Below are 16,360 nucleotides of genomic sequence, written 5' to 3'. Positions count from 1 at the left end.
GTTGCGGCAGTGTCTGAGGGGTGGGGAACAGGGAACAAGTCGTCACCAGCAGCTTCATGTGATGAAGTCTGCCCTGCTGCTCCAGTGCTGGTGGAGGGGATAGAGGGATGAGACAAGAGGGTAGGTAGAGAGGGGTCGGATACCTCGATGTGGTCACCGGGGGCGGTCTCACTAGGGATCACTCCAGAGGGACGCAACTCTGATGCAGACTCCCGAGTGCTGCAGATGGTGCTAAAAAAAAAAGGAGAAAAAGTGTATATTAAAAATATTGATATTTAATTTAAGTCTGCTGAAAAAAAATTTGGTTAAACATTTCTACTACAAAAATGGTTTGGGGAATATTTACCTTCTGCACACCATTGTTGATCGCAGGAACGCCAGGGCTTTGTAGTTTTTGTACTGGGGTTGTCGGCGTCCTCCCGATCCACTCGGGGTCTGCATCTCTTTGTTGTAGTCCCTCTTGAAGCGATCCCGGAGCGACCGCCACCATATGATAACCCTGTCACCTGTGAAGCAAAAAAAAAAAAAAAAAAAAGGGGTTTAGTATTCGACACTTCACATGCTGGAATATAAGTTACTGAAGTTGTAATACTTACGCACAAATTCCCTGTCCCTCGCATTGAGTTCCTCCCAGTTCTCAATAACTGAAGAACAGACCTCATCCCAGAGCCGTCGGGTGGTTGGTTGGTCGGCGTGTAGACGGTTTGCCATGTTCCACAGCGGCTCCCGGTTTTCCACCTCACGGATGAGTTTGTCAGTATCAATAATGATCCCCTCATCCATAAATCTCCGGGGAGCACGCTGTGAAACCTGTGAAGATAAAAAACAAAACAAAAAAATTTACATTCTATTTAAACACATGAAGTTCATTTAAACAGTTATCCAAATAGGGTTACTTACCTTTTGCCGACCAACAGATGCATCACCTTGACGACTCTGGGATGTCCTGGGAGTCACTCTAGTGCGGGCACCGGATTCTGAAGACTGTGGTAAACAAAAAAAAAAAAATTTGTTTGGATGGATGCGTAGTTATTGTGTGTGCACTGTGATGAATGTTTGTGTTGGGTGTAGCATTATGTATCTGTGTATGTGCTAAACTTACACTCTGCGCACCCCCTCCTTGTGTCTCTCCACCCTGCACGTCTCCTCCTGGAAGCTCCTCTGAATCATCTTCCTGTTAAAACATAATACATGAATAGTTTTTTTAACCAAAAAAAAAAAAATTATTTTAAATAAAAAAAAAATTTTTTTTTACCTCAGCTCGCTGATGATGTGAGGGGGAGCTATCAGGAGAAGACATTATGGTTTGGGGCAGCTGCGTTGGCACCTGCGGTGCTTCCTGAAGTGATCTGCAAGTATAAAGACACTTGTTAAGCTACTATACAAAGGATCATAATAAGCTTTCAGGCCTTTATACTTACAAGGAAAATAAAGGTTGGCTGGCCGTCTCTGCTGCGGCCTGTCCGACCATCTCCGCTGCGGCCTGTCCGACTGTCTCCGCTGCGGTCTGCCTCACCGTCTCCGCTGCTGCCTGGCTGGTGGTGCTTGCTGAAGTGATCTGCAAGTATAAAGACAATTGTTAAGCTACTATACAAAGGATCATAATAAGCTTTCAGGCCTTTATACTTACAGGATAACTAATTGTTGCCTGTACTCTGCCGCGGCCTGGGTGTTCGTCTCTGCTGTGCTCTCGCCGTTCCTCTCTGCTGCGCTCTCTTTGAACATCCCTTCTGCGGTCTGGCTGGCCGTGTCTGCTGCTTTTTTGGTGCCTCTTCATTATTAAGTGATCTGCAAGTATTAAGAAAATGATTAAGTGTTTGCATGTCTACATTTCCTTATCTCTCACCGAGTGTAACCAGTGATTGAAGGTGTGTAATATTTTGTGTAAACCCACTTTTTTTTTGCATGTGAATTCCCTGAAAAAGTGTCACAAAGTGTAACCAGTGATTGAAGGTGTGTAATTGCTGTGTATACCAGTGTTTGCATTCCCTCAAACTCTCACCGAGAGTGTAACCAGTGATTGAAGGTGTCACCAAGTGTAACCAGTGATTGAAGGTGTGTGATTGAAGGTGTGTAATTGCTGTGTATACCAGTGATTGCATTCCCTCAAACTCTCACCGAGAGTAACCAGTGATTGAAGGTGTTTAATTTGTGTATACCCACACTGTTTGCATGTTTTTGAATTCCCTGAAAAACTCAGCTGTGTATACCCAGATTATTTTCATGTTGCAATCTCTCACTTTTAACCACACTTGTATACCAAAAATGTAATGTACCTTTATGGTAACTTAATTTTACCTTTTTTTTAAATGATACAAAGGAGATTTTTTCAAAACAGTTTATTATTTTTTTATTATTATTATTTTTTTTTCCCAACAAATAGGAGCTACTCTGCTCTTTATTTTAAATACCACAATAAATGGAAAATAAAAAAACACCAATTTACAACAGATACATTAATAACACAATTGCAAATCTGAAAATAAAATAAAAAAAAACACACAAACACGCATAACACACAGCCAGGCCCCCCCCCCCCCCACACACACACACACACACACACACACACACACACAGTCTTGCAGGTGGAAGATTTTCAGCTGAGTTTGATAGTCAGGCCGGTGTTTGATGTCTGGTTCGGTGTCTTCAGTGTGGCTGTTGCCAGATGTCTGGGCCCAATTACACCACATACAATACCAGTTAGGTCGGTTTCACATTTGCACTTTATAGCGTAGCAATGACCTGCACACGGCCGCCGCTAATCACCGCCCCATCGGGTCATCACCGCCTTCTAGCACACATGGACGCTTGGGATCTGCGCACCCTATGTTTAGTATGGGGTGCGCAGATGGTGCGCTGGCAGGATTTTACTGTGTGCTGCGCACTTTTGAAGGTGTGCCATGCGCGACAAAATGCAACATGCTGCGTTTGGCGCACAAGAGCACACCTTCAAAAGTGCACAGCACACTGTAAAATCCTGCCAGCGCACCATCTGCGCACCCCATACTAAACATAGGGTAGGGTGCGCAGATCCCAAGCGTCCATGTGCGCTAGTAGGTGGCGATGACCGGATGGGTCGGGGATTAGCGGTGGCAGTGTGCGGGTCATCGCTGCGCTATAAAGCGCAAATATGAAACCGGCCTTACACCACACAATCACAGCATAAAAAATACAATATAATTACAGTTGTATGAAAATAAAATGCAGTACACACGCAACAGAAAAAAAAAAAAAAATGGAAAAAAAAAAAATGCATTACAACACACACACACACACAGGCCATACATATATATATATATATATATATATATATACACACACACACACACACACACACACACACACACACACACACACACGCTCCAGGGGTCTTGCAGGTGGTAGACTTGCAGCTGGGCAGGCAGGTTTTATAGCTCTAGTTCAATCTTCTATCAGGCTGCAGTCAGATATCTTGCTTGGTGTCTTCAGTGTTGCTGGTGCCGGATTGTCTGGGCCCAATTACACCACATACCATACACCACTCAATCACAGCATAAAAAATATAATTACAGTTGTATGAAAATAAAATGCAGTACACAAGCAACAGAAAAAAAAAGTATGAAAAAAAAAAAACAGACATGCAACACTCGCAGACCACACACTAGCAAGCCATATACACACACACACACAGAAATGTCATAAATAGGTATACTCACACTTGTAGGTGAGCTGGTACTGGTAGGCTTGGTGGGTGTCCTCTGGCAGAGGCTTGGTGGGTGTCCTGGCAGGCTTGGTGGGTGTCCTTCTGGCAGGCTTGGTGGGTGTCCTTCTGGCAGGCTTGGTGGGTGTCCTTCTGGCAGGCTTGGTGGGTGTCCTTCTGGCAGGCTTGGTGGGTGTCCTTCTGGCAGGCTTGGTGGGTGTCCTTCTGGCAGGCTTGGTGGGTGTCCTTCTGGCAGGCTTGGTGGGTGTCCTCTGGCAGGCTTGGTGGGTGTCCTTCTGGCAGGCTTGGTGGGTGTCCTTCTGGCAGGCTTGGTGGGTGTCCTCTGGCAGGCTTGCTGGCTGACACTGCATGTCTGGGGCCAATTAGCCCACCTTATATAGTTTTGGGACTGTCTGGAAAAGTATCTTTTTTCTGGGCATGCCCAGTGCGATTTTGCGGATCCTGCCAGCGGATTCCGCAAAATCGCGGATCTGCCGCCCATAGGCGCCCATTCTACCGCATGGCGGATTACGGCGGATCCGCCGTCATCCGCCATTTTGACGGTGAAAAAAAACGTTACAAGCTCCGTCCCCCTCAGACAGAATCCGCAAAGGATTTTGCGGATCCGCCGAATATCGGACACAACGGACGACCATCCGTCAAAATCCGCACTAATGTATCCTAATGGGGAAAATGGCAGATCCGCAACAAGAAAAAAGCGGATCCGCCATTTTCAAATTTTGGCGGATTTTGACTGATGGCAAAAAACTGAAGTGTGAAAGAGGCCTAAGCTCTTATGGTCAGCGGTGTCCTCTCTCTCTTCTGTAGAGTGTAACCTCTTATGGTCAGCGGGGTCCTCTTTCTCTCCCACATGTATTTTCTAAGCAATCACAAGCTTTCCTGTATTGAGATTCGCTTAATTTATTTGCCACAAATCAAATTTTTAGGGAAAATATGGTTAAGTTTACAAAGTTGAATTTCAAAATATCCGCTCACCTCTTCCCAGTGCTTATTTAAAATGTAAACTTTTATTTTAGTTAATTGTTGCTCAGCCTTTGCAAAGTTATGAATTTTTGTATTTTACATCATTTCATTATTTTCCCCCCTCTCCCAAACACTATGCCGCAGTGCTGGTTTAGCTGCTTAGTTCAAGGTCCATTAAGAATCTGTTTTAAACTGCTGATTATAAGAATTAGTAATTTATACTAATACTAATTTATTTATATAAGAAGAGTTGGAGACTTTCTCTGAGTTCAGGTTGGGAAGCAGAGAGTTTCCTACAGGGAAAGTCTTATACACTGATTGTAAATAGAGTACTGATTCTTGCTGAGCAGCAGTTGACAGCAGATTTTTAGGGCCTATATAAGCCTCCCCAATACACACACCTGCTATACACTGGTTGATCTATACAACTTGAACTCTTCTGCTGCTTGCCTGTGGTCTCCTGGACATCTTCTCCTTGCTTGCGGTTTCCTGCACTCAGCCTACCTGCCTGCGGTCTCCTGTGCCACAGCTGTCGATGCCCCACCTACCTGCTGCACCAACAGCTGTGTTCCTATCCAGACCTCGGCCTTGGAGATCCACCTCACCTAGAGAGCCTAAAAATGTAAGCATTCTTCCTCCCAGTTTCATTTTTAGCCACACCTCAGCTGCATCGATTTGACACCAAGCAAAACTATGAAAAAAGGTCGCTCCAGACTGCGTGTTCCCAGCCACAGTCCTCCAAACACCTCATTTGCATATTAATTTAAAGAATATTTTCTCCAATAAAGGCCCCTTTACATTTAGTGATGCACCAGCGATCCCGACCACGATAAGACCCAGTCAGGATCGCTGGTGCATCTCAAATGGTCGCTAGTGAGCTGCCACACAGGCAGATCTCACAGCGATGCAGCAGCGATACAGCGGTCGTTACTTACCTTTCAGACGCGGCGATTCTGACGTCCTCCCGCCCGCGTCCACGTGTCGCTCGTCGGCGCTAGTAGGAAGCGCCCGACGAGAAATGGAGCTGTGCGATCAGCGACAGACAGCGGGGGAGCCGGTTGGAGGTAAGTATCACACATAGCGATATCGCTAGCGATATTGCTGCTGCGTCACCAAATCGGTGATGCTTTAGCGATATTGCTAGCGATATCGCTATGTGTAAAACCCCCTTAAGAGCCACTGGATTTTTAGGCTATGTGCACAAGCTGCGGTTTTTGCTGTGGATCCTCTGTGGTTTTGGCCGCTGCAGATCTGCAGCAGAACTGCAGACAGCGTACAATAGCATGTAAGTTTATGTGATTTACATTCTGCTGTGCACGTGCTGCGGATTTTCAACTGCGGAAAAGCTGCGGTTTTGAATCCGCAGAAAGAATTGACATGTCAATTCTTTCTGTGGATTCCGCTGCGGTTTGCCACCTATTCCATTGGGTCACCCTCCCAGGGCTGTGGGGTACTCGGTACCGGGCCGGTATCAGTGGGATGTGTCACAGCAGCGGTGACCCGGTCCGTGGCCCTGGGCGCCCAAGTAATAGGAAGATGTGAATGGTGGAATGTAGTTAGATGAATAGTTCGTGACGCCACCTGTGGTGCTCGGCAAGGGAGGTGTTAAGCCAACGCTGCATGCAGATCCGCTGGGACTGATGGTATGGTGCAGCAAAGATGTAAAGCTCCCAACAGGTGAAGCTATAGTCCCAGGGCAGTGTAGATGTGGTCAGCACGGGGATGTAGCGGTGCCGGAAAGGTGGAAGCAGACAAGACACAGCGGGGTGCAATTTCTGTACCTTTACTTGGTAACTGCAGTCCAGGGTCCTGATTACAGATGGTATTGTAGCAGGCTAGCCTGGAAGCAATTCAAGGATTCTCTCTCAGCAGATGGGTTCTGCAGTCTCCTTACTAGTAGCGCTTATTTGAATGAAGTACTCCCAGTACTGAGTTACACTGGAGTTCCTCCGGACAGATGTTCTCAAGAACCTCACTTGCACGGCAGACAGCTGTAGCCTATCTCGGGGACTCCTCTCTCCTGAGTCCCGGCTCACTATCCAAGCTGCTGTTGTGCCCTCAAGTCTTAGATGGGAGTAGGACATTTACAGCCTCCTACTCCTCTGGTGTCTGTTGCAGGACCGTTGTACAACCGTGGAGACCAAGTTCCAGTTCATGCGCTCTCTCCAGAGATGAGCTCATCCTCTCCGCTCTATCTCAGCGCTCCTTCCCCACGTCTGCACACTTCACCCTCCGTAGACTAACTAACTAACCACCCCTTCCTCTTGGCCCTCAGAGAGCACTCCTCCCCATAATCCCGGTTCAGAGTTCCCCCTGCTGGCTTGGAGTGGAACTGTGTTGCATGCATAGATTGACTGCGAGAGAGACCCATCATTGCCTCCAAGCCTGGCATTACCCTCCACTGGAGGAAGGCAAAGCCACTGTGGCGACCATACCCCTGGGGGCGCCACACCATTGTCCAGGATCCGCAGATACAAATCCGCGAGTGAATCTGCAGCGTGTGCACATAGCCTAACACTTAAGGTATGGGTCCTGATAGCGCAAAATCTGTGCTTACTTTGGTATGGATTTTGGAGCAGTTTTTTTTTAGCAGGAATTGTCAGCAGAATACGGGAACCATTTACGGCCAAGCATATATTCCCTACAGTTACTGCAGCGTGTGCATCACATTGAGAAAGTCTAAGCTCCTCTAGGGCTGGGATGACTATGACATCTCCTAAATACACTACCGGTTATTGCAATTTCCTTTTATTATCCTTAGCTCAAGGTATAGCTTTACTTCAAAGCGGACCTGTGTCTTCCACATTTATTGTTGTTTTATAGCACACACTGTAGAGTAATTCATTGCAAGCAAGGAAGCTAAATTTAGTTGTGTGCTTTCTCCTGGACTCTCTTTAATCTTCTGACCTATATCGGCAGCGGTGCCCTTGAAAAAAATAGAATAGCAGCAGCGGTCTATAGCATGCCGATTTGTCTGTACCTGCTTCCAGGCAAGTGCACACGTTTCTTTATAAAACATTCATGTGGAATACATTCTCTTTAGAAGAACAGAACTCAAGTGTCATTTCTTGTTTCGTATAGTTTATGACAGATGGAGATAAGTTTCCCCTAATATGTAGAATTGATCATATTTCGGGTAAAATACAGCCTGATTGGCACAAAAGCCGCCATCTGTGTCTGTCCTCAGTGCTTCTATGACCACATAATACTCCTCAAAAGTAGGTAGGACCTCTATATGTTCTTCACAAACACCATCTAAGGTTACGTTCCCATGATGAGTACTTTGTGAGTTTTTGACACTTGATAAATTTGTCTTTGTAAAAAATGCATCGTCTTATAGTTCCAGAAAAGTGGATGCGATTTATAGAAATCTCCTGCCCCCTGTGAATTTTTTTTATGCTGCGTAAACTGACCTGCATACAATTGCATCAGATATCTTGTATGTGGTATTATTCGGTCATTGTGTGATGGTAATATATAGTCTGGCCATTGTGTGATGGTATTTGTCCCTTCTAGTGGTATTATTCGGTCACTATGTGGTGGTAATATGTGGTCTGGTCACGGTGTGACGGTATTTGTCCCTTGTATGTTGTATTATCGGTCATTGTAAAAAAATGTATATGACACATTCCCTTAAAGAAAAATAAATAAAAATATACCTAAAAAGAGCATTGGATATTTTAAGAAATTTTTAATAGGTTACAGTAGAGTAAGGCCTGGGCAAAAGAGTCTACCTTATCGTGGTGGCGGCTATACATTTTTTTTGACCAAAACAAAAGCTGATGGGTGTGTGTGATGGGTGTTCGATGGGAACTGTTAGGCCGGGGTCACACTTGCAAGTGTGATGCGAGAAACTCTTGCGAGTCTTCTCACATCAATACCCAGCACTGCCGCCGGCATTTTGGACCGGAGCGTGTGGCTGCATGTATGTCTATCCAGTCGCATACTCCAGTCCGAGTGCCGGCGGCAGTGTCGGGTATTGATGCACGAGTTTCTCGCATTGCACTCGCAAGTGTGACCTCGGCCTTAATGTGTGATTGGTGAGAACGTAGTGCAAAAGTGGAGCTGCACATGAAAAACTCTTCTTTTTTGGGATCAGTGTGGGTCTCAAAGATCAGCATCCCCCACCAATCATAAAGTGATATCTCTACAATATGCTACCGTTTTGCATTACAGCATTAACCCTTTAAAGTTCACTGCTTGCATTGTTATTAGGTATGTATTGACCCTTTTAAAAATTGTCCCTTTCATTTTTCTATTTTCTGCCGAGAGCTGAGCAGCAGCGACAAGTTCTTCGTTCAGTGTGGGAGTAAACATAGGGGAGACATTACCATTTGCTGTTTGGACAGTATCTGTAAACATAGCAATTATTGCCAGGTTTAATGAATGCGTGCATCATCCATAAAGCACAAATAAAACACTTTAAAATGTCAGTCCTCTTGTAACTATCCTCATTATATACTTACAGGTCATTGTAAATCAGAGGATAGAAGCCAAGCGTGGGCAGGGGCGCTCTGTACTGAAGACGGTCATTATTTATTTTTTTCCATGTAAGATGCCTCCAGGACTTTAATCCCTTGTCTTCTTGAAACTGGGCTCACTGTGTATACATTTAGATTTTGTCAAGATTCTCCTTGACAAAGACCATTTTCTGGGCAATTAATCGAGAAGAAGAGGGATTGAAGCCCAACAGGTATCTTACATGGAAAATAATAAATAATGACCCTCTTCAGCAACACAGTGTCCCCTCCTATGCCCCATTGCCTCCATGTAATGTATCCGTATAGGTGTGTGATTTCACACCACTGTGGCAATGGCACTGAATATAAAACCTGAAATCAGGTGAAACACTATATATAATATCTATATTTATATATGTATATATGTATACGGTATACCCCATGCAAGCATTTTAAGCAGATGTATAAAAAATGCTGCAAATAAGGAATGTTTTAAAAAATAGAACTGTTAATAGTTTATTTTTTTATCAATTAACAGAATGCAAAGTATATGAAAAAAGGAGAAACTGAAAATCAATATTTGATATGACTGTCGTTGCTTGCAAAACAGCATCAATTTTTCTCAGTACACTTGCGAACAGTTTTTAAAGGAACTTCGGCAGGAAGATTGTTCAAAACATCTTGGAGAAATAACCCCAGATCTTCTGTGGATGAGACTTGCTGATAGGCGTCAAGTTTCTCCCACTGCACAGAGGGAGTCTCAAGCCATGTCCTCAGCAATCTCCCATTTTTCTGCAGCTGCAGAGGCTCCTGCTCAGCAGAGACATCAGTCCCAGCATCTTGCCCAGGCTAATGCTAGGTGTCTGGTTGCTCCTCCAGGCTCAGCTATTCTACCATACATGAGTCAGCGGAAAGCAGACGCTCCTGGAACTAAGTCCTGCTTTTCTCCTACTGAGCATGCCTGTGGGACGACCTCTCATTGGAGGTTGGCAGTCACATGCTCAGGTCCTGTTGCTGCTCCGATTGGACCACCAGGAAGGTCCCGGAAGCCTGCAACTATAAAAGCTTAGCATGGCCACCTGGCCATGTGCTAATATAGAGAAAGATATAGACCATGTGGAGTGAGTGTTGTACTGTATGTATGTATGTATGTATGAATGTCTCTGGTGAATGACTCATTAAGAAACCCCTACCCTTAGTACGCATGTGTTGTGTAGCCTAGCCTACTAGCGCCCAGGCTGAGGTCCAGGTAGAGGCAGAGTCAGAGACTGGCATCAGCATCCACCGGTGGCTATGTCTGTACGCCACTGTGCACATAGTCTGCTCTCCTCAGTGATCAGCGTTCATTAGGAGCGTCCGCAGGTGCGACGCCGCACGCTCAGTAGGTCTAGAGGGACTCAGACCTCGTGTCCTTGGGGCTGAGTTCTGTGACCATATACTGAGCGCTCTCTTGCCGAGTGCTGTGTGTTTTAACAGGCTCCGGCATTTATGTTCTGTGGTACTGTGGCTTTGTGACGTAACAGAGTTCGCTCCTGTTCACACCGGGTGACGTTAACTCGCGTGTGACCTTTTGTATACCGCTATATACATCCGCCATTACTAAGCAGCAGTTTACCACCTCTGCACGGTGGACCCGGGGCTGCGAACGCACCTTACTATCATTTTATTATTTGGTGCATTCCGCCAGCCCTAACACTTGCCTTCTGTCTCTTCATGTAATCCCAGACAGATTTGATGGTGTTGAGATCAGGTCTCTGTGGGGCCGTATCATCACTTAACTCCCAACTTTTGAAGAGGAGAAAGAGGGATAAATCATGTGACGCGCACAGCGCACCATGAGAAGTTTTGGTCACACCCCTGGCCACACCCTAATCCACACCCATTTACCATTTCTTTCTGCCTTGGCAGGAGGAGAATATCAGAGGAGCGCTGGCAGAGAGGGACATTCAGCAGACACCCCTGACTGCAGGGCGTAGACCCAAATCCAGGACTATCCGCTGTATCCGTGACCTTTAGGACTAGAGGTGAATGGATCGATTCACAAGTCTCTGGTCCGGGTCAGTGGTACCGGGTGGCTGGACAGGAGGCCGTGAATCTCTTACCTTCCTGCGTACCTGGTGCAGCTTTTGATGACCCAGGGCTGGAGTGACGTCATCTGTGCGTCCTGCTCATCTCTAGCTGGGACCTGTGGATTTATTTTTTGTTCAGTCATTCACAGTCATTGCTGCCAGAACTTTCTCATCTTTATGTATCTTCACTATATGACATCTGGCTTTTTTGTTTCTGTAAGGCCGTGTTCACAAGTTGCAGAAATACTGTTTTTTTTTTTTTAGTTTTCTGCAGGCAAACTACATAGAAACAATAATATTTTTACTGCATTTTTTTTTAGCCCTTTTACCCCTTATTTGATGCGTTTCTGGTGCAGATGTGACGCTGCGTTTTTAATGTGTTTTTTTACGGTACAGAAAAGCTTTGATTCTGCACTTAAAAGTGTAACTGCAGTTTTTTATATATATATTTTTTTTAATCTTCACATAGAAGACAAGAGACATGCACAGGGGGCGCAGTTTTAATTAAATCACATCCACTTTGCTTGGACAGTTAAACAGCAGAATATCTATGGAAGAAAATCAGCAGAAAATACTAGTTGTGAACATGGTCTAACTTTCCAAGCAACGTGGATGTTATTCCATGAAATATCCACAGTCTGTGCATCTAAAGACGCTGAGGCTTTGGTGCATTTTTTCTCTACAACCTTTTTCTAAAAAAAAAATGCATGAAAAAAAACCTTTGCATTTTTAAGCGCAGAAAGCTTTTTCAAAGCTTTTCTGTACTATTAGAAAAATATTAAAAACTCTGCTTCATATCTGCACCAAAATCACATCAAATAAGGGGCTAAATGCAATGCAGCAAACACATAATAATCAGAGAAGATTGTTGTTGTGTTGTGACACCTGCAGAACAGAAAACCAGCAGAAAGGCCGCAGCATTTACGCTACCTGTGAACACGGCCTCAGTGTTAGGCCGTTGTCACACTTGCGAGAAACTCGCACGAGCCTCGTGTCTTAATACCCGGCACTGCCACCGACACTCGGACCGGAGCGCTCTGTTGCGTAGAAATACATGCCGCCGCCCACTCCAGCCCCGAGTGCCAGCGATATTGAGACGCGAGACTCGTGCGAGTTTCTCGCAAGTGTGACAACGGCCTTATAGTTTTATTGCATTATTTTTACATTTTTTAAACGGGTTTAATAGAGAAAAATGTAAATCATGGCATTTTTTACATCATTTACCAATCCCCATAAATAATCTGATCACTGTGTTGTGCGGGTCATTACGATTTCAGGGACACCAAATATGTCTGCTATTTGCCGATATTTTATGTTTATTATTTTTTTAACCCCTTCAGCCCCCGAGCCTCTTTTCACCTCCATGACCAGGCCAAATTTTACAATTCTGACAAGTGTCACTTTATGTGGTAATAACTCCGGAACGCTTCAACGGATCCCAGTGATTATAGGATTGTTTTTTTTCGTGACTTATTGCACTTTATCAATGTGGTAACATTTCTTTAATAAGATTTGAGTTTCTTTGTGAGCAAAAATGGAAATTGAGCAAAATTTAAAACATTTTGCAATTTTTAAACTTTTAATTTTTCTGACCTTAAATCAGAGATATGTCACACAAAAGAGTTAATAAATTATATTTCCCACATGTTTACTTTACATCAGCGCAATTTTTAAAACTTAATTTTTTTTTTGCTATTAAGTTATAAGGGTTAAAAGTTGACCAGCGATTTTTCATTTTTTCAGCAAAATTTACAAAACTTTTTTTAGGGACCACATTACATTTGAAGTGACTTTAAGGGACCCATATGACAGAAAATACCCAAAAGTGACACCATTCTAAAAACTTCACCCCTCAATGTGATCAAAACCACATTCAAGAAATTTATTAACCCTTCGGGTGCTTCACAGGAATTTATAGTATGTGGAAGGAAAACATGAACATTTAGCTTTTTTTCACAAACATGTTACTATAGACCCAATTTTTTTTATTTTCACAAGGGTAACTGGAAAAAAATGGACCACAAAATTTGTTGTGCAATTTCTCCTGAGTACGCCGATACCCAATATGTAAAGAAAAATGTTGGGTGCACAGCAGGGCTCGGAAGGGACGGAGCGCCATTTGACTATTTGAATGTAAAATTTGCTGGCATAATTAGCAGACACCATGTCGTGTTTGGAGAGCTTGTGCTTAAACAGAGGAAACAGCTCACAAGTGACACAATTTTGGAATCTAGACCTCTTAGTGAACTTATCTAGATGTATGGTGAGCGCCTTTAACCCCGGGTGCTTGCGAGAGGATCGGAGCACAGAGCACTGACACTTGGCTCTCAATTGTGATTGAAGCCAGGCATCATTTTATTGTAACCCAGCGCTATGCACTGAGCTGCACTTTCCCTCTGTCACTGTTCACTGCTACTTACAGTGTTAAGAGTTCAGCAGGCAAATCATCGCTGGCTGCTTTGTTCTACATCATGTAAGCAATTGTGAACAGTGAGAACAGTGGATGAAGTCACTGCCTCTACACTGGTGCTTGGACCTGTGCTTACCATCACTGCCCCTGTGCCCAGACCTGTGCTAACCATCACTGCCTTAGTGTTTGAACCTGTGCTCACCGCCGTGGCCCTAATGTCAAGATCTGTGCTAACCATCACTGCACTGGTGCCAGGACCTGTGCTAACTGTCACTTCCACAATCTTGGTGCCTGGACCTGTACTTATCACCACTGCCTTAGTGACTGTACCTGTGCTCATCAACACCAACCTGGTGAACAGACCTGTGCTCACAGCTCCTGCTCTGGTGCATGGAACTGTGCTTACCTCCGCTGCCCTGGTGCCTGGTCATGCTATCATTGTTCACTTCTACAGTGTTCAGTGCACATGTAAGCAGTTGTCTAAAGTTGTGCCTTTCATCTATGTTACTGTTTACAGTATTTATGTAGGGAAAGTGTAGTTCCCTAATCAGCCCAGTAAATGGGGATATAGCTATGCTCTTAATGTATATAGTTAATGTAGGAGGGGCTAACTGTGGTTAAGCTGGGCAGCATCCGGCATTTTTGTCAGTTGAGCCAGGAGAGCCCTGACAGGGCAGTCAGTCCCGTAACATTTGAAGACAGGAGCCCAGCTGTTCAAGGCCTGAGGGCCACAAATGGCAGCAGTGCAGATTACAGTAGCACAGATTATAACAGCACAGATTGCAGCAAGATAGCTAGCAGCAGTATAGCAGCACAGGTCACTCATCATGTGGCAGCTTACTACGTAGGCAGATGCCATTTTGTCTGGGGTGAAACGGACAGAGGAACTCCTGAAGGTGGTGAATCAGGACAGGGAGGAAGCTGTGATGCTGAACGGGACGGGTACATGCTGAAGGATGACAGGGAAAGCACAGGGAAAGCGAATGAGGCAAACCATGTGGAACCTGATGTGCACGCTGTAATTCATTTGAACTGGCTGAAAACAGACAACAGTAAAGTTACTTGTTTAAAGTTGGAATTGGACTGTGTCTCTGTTTGTGAACTAAGTTCCAGAGGGAGACCTGATGAAGTGGAGCATGAAGCAACAGGTATGGTGACAGAGAACTGTGAACTGCATGTGATGGGAGACCAGGGCGCGTTTAGGCCGTTTACCTCACGACTACGGCAATGGCGCTCCCTCACACACAGCAGCCAAATCATAATGGCTGCTGTAATCTGCACACTGAACACTGACATACTTTTATACTTTTAAAACATTCATCGTTTTTGCAATGTAAAATACACAGACTTACTAACAAACAGCATGGTTTATCCAAGTCACCACTCATCTCACAATCCTTGAAGAGAGATTTCTTCATTTCCCTGTTTGGGTGACATGATAAAGGGGCAGTTTGGCTTAGCTTACAACCCCCTTTAATAACATAAATTCAATTAAAAAAAACAGTATGCAGCAAGATCTGCAGCTCCCTCTAGTGGTAGTATTGGAGATTTATAACGTTGTATAAAAAGTGAGCAATATGAAGATGCAATAAAATCTAATGAGGAAGAGTGGTCAAATAAGAAGTGACTACATGCTGGATTATTTCTTTGGCTATTGTCACAGTAGCATACACTAAAATGTACCTGCTACTAGATAATGGAACTTATTTTACATAAAAAGCCCAAAATGGACATTGTCCCATTTAATTACTGTTCTTAAATCAGCAAGAAACGTTTTCCAGCGTAATCTCTGACTCCCTCTGTAGGCTCGGTGCCCTAAGTCTCAGTCTGCTCCTTCCAGTAGGTGGTGCATTCGTTACATGAAGCACTTTCCTCTAATCTTTTTTTCTACAGAGAAGCGCTGGCAGCAAAATATTTCCCTGCTCCTGGATTCTCTGAAGTATTTCCACTGAAGAAAGTGCAGCAACGGTGTGAGAAATCATTACTGAAATCCCTGTGGCAATGAGAGTTGACCGAAGACTCCGCAACCCGAACCGTTCGTTTTCTCTCTGTTGGGAAGCATTTAGCGGTAATTGAGGCGAGTTGTAAATAGCGTTTCTTTGTTTTCTCATATAGAGCAAAGGAGAAATCACTGAAGGAGATAACTCTACAAAAATATACGTGATAAATGTGTGATCATGGGGCGCCCAACGCTGGGAACCTCGCCCGATATTTGAATGAGGGTCACAAACTTTGAATTCAACACATAAGGGACTGACGGAGAAAGCAAAGGCTGTAATCTGTGTGTGCAATGCATCACTGTCATCTAATAGACTGTTGTTTTTTAATAAAAAAAAAACCTGTCTCCTATCTATCTGTTATGTATCTATTATCTATCTATCACTGTATCAATCTATCTAATGATCTATCAATCTAGCTACTAGAAATAGGCCTAATGCTATCGCATCGGGAGTGCAGCCACGAACTGCGCCTGCGCAAGTGACATACACGTCACCATTATTCCCGCGCATGTGTAGTAACGACGCGGCTGTTACTGCACCTGCGTGGGAATAGTGGAGACATGTATGTCACTTGCGCAGGCGCAGTTCGTGACACTGCCGCGGTGCCTTATGAGGTTCGGGGATAGCGTACGGAAGTCCCAACTGGCGATTATATATAGATTATCTATCTATCTAATTATTGCTTTTAATAAATAATTTCCTAAATGCCACGTTGCTCCTACATTTTATATACCGATATATCAGGGTCTTATGTATAT

General features: G+C 44.4%; 1 long non-coding RNA gene across 1 annotated transcript; it reads left to right on the top strand.

Moving 5' to 3' along the window:
- The first annotated feature begins 5,092 nt into the window (after positions 1 to 5,092).
- On the top strand, positions 5,093 to 15,951 carry LOC141057885 (uncharacterized). The gene is made up of 2 exons (XR_012222038.1): positions 5,093 to 5,285; positions 15,496 to 15,951. It is a non-coding gene; the product is annotated as an uncharacterized lncRNA (long non-coding RNA).
- The last annotated feature ends 409 nt before the right edge of the window (positions 15,952 to 16,360 follow it).

Source organism: Dendrobates tinctorius, unplaced genomic scaffold (assembly GCF_039654945.1).
Source record: "Dendrobates tinctorius isolate UK_male_01 unplaced genomic scaffold, ASM3965494v1 ptg000205l, whole genome shotgun sequence".
Taxonomy (NCBI): domain Eukaryota; kingdom Metazoa; phylum Chordata; class Amphibia; order Anura; family Dendrobatidae; genus Dendrobates; species Dendrobates tinctorius.
This window is presented reverse-complemented; position numbering and strand designations above follow the sequence as displayed.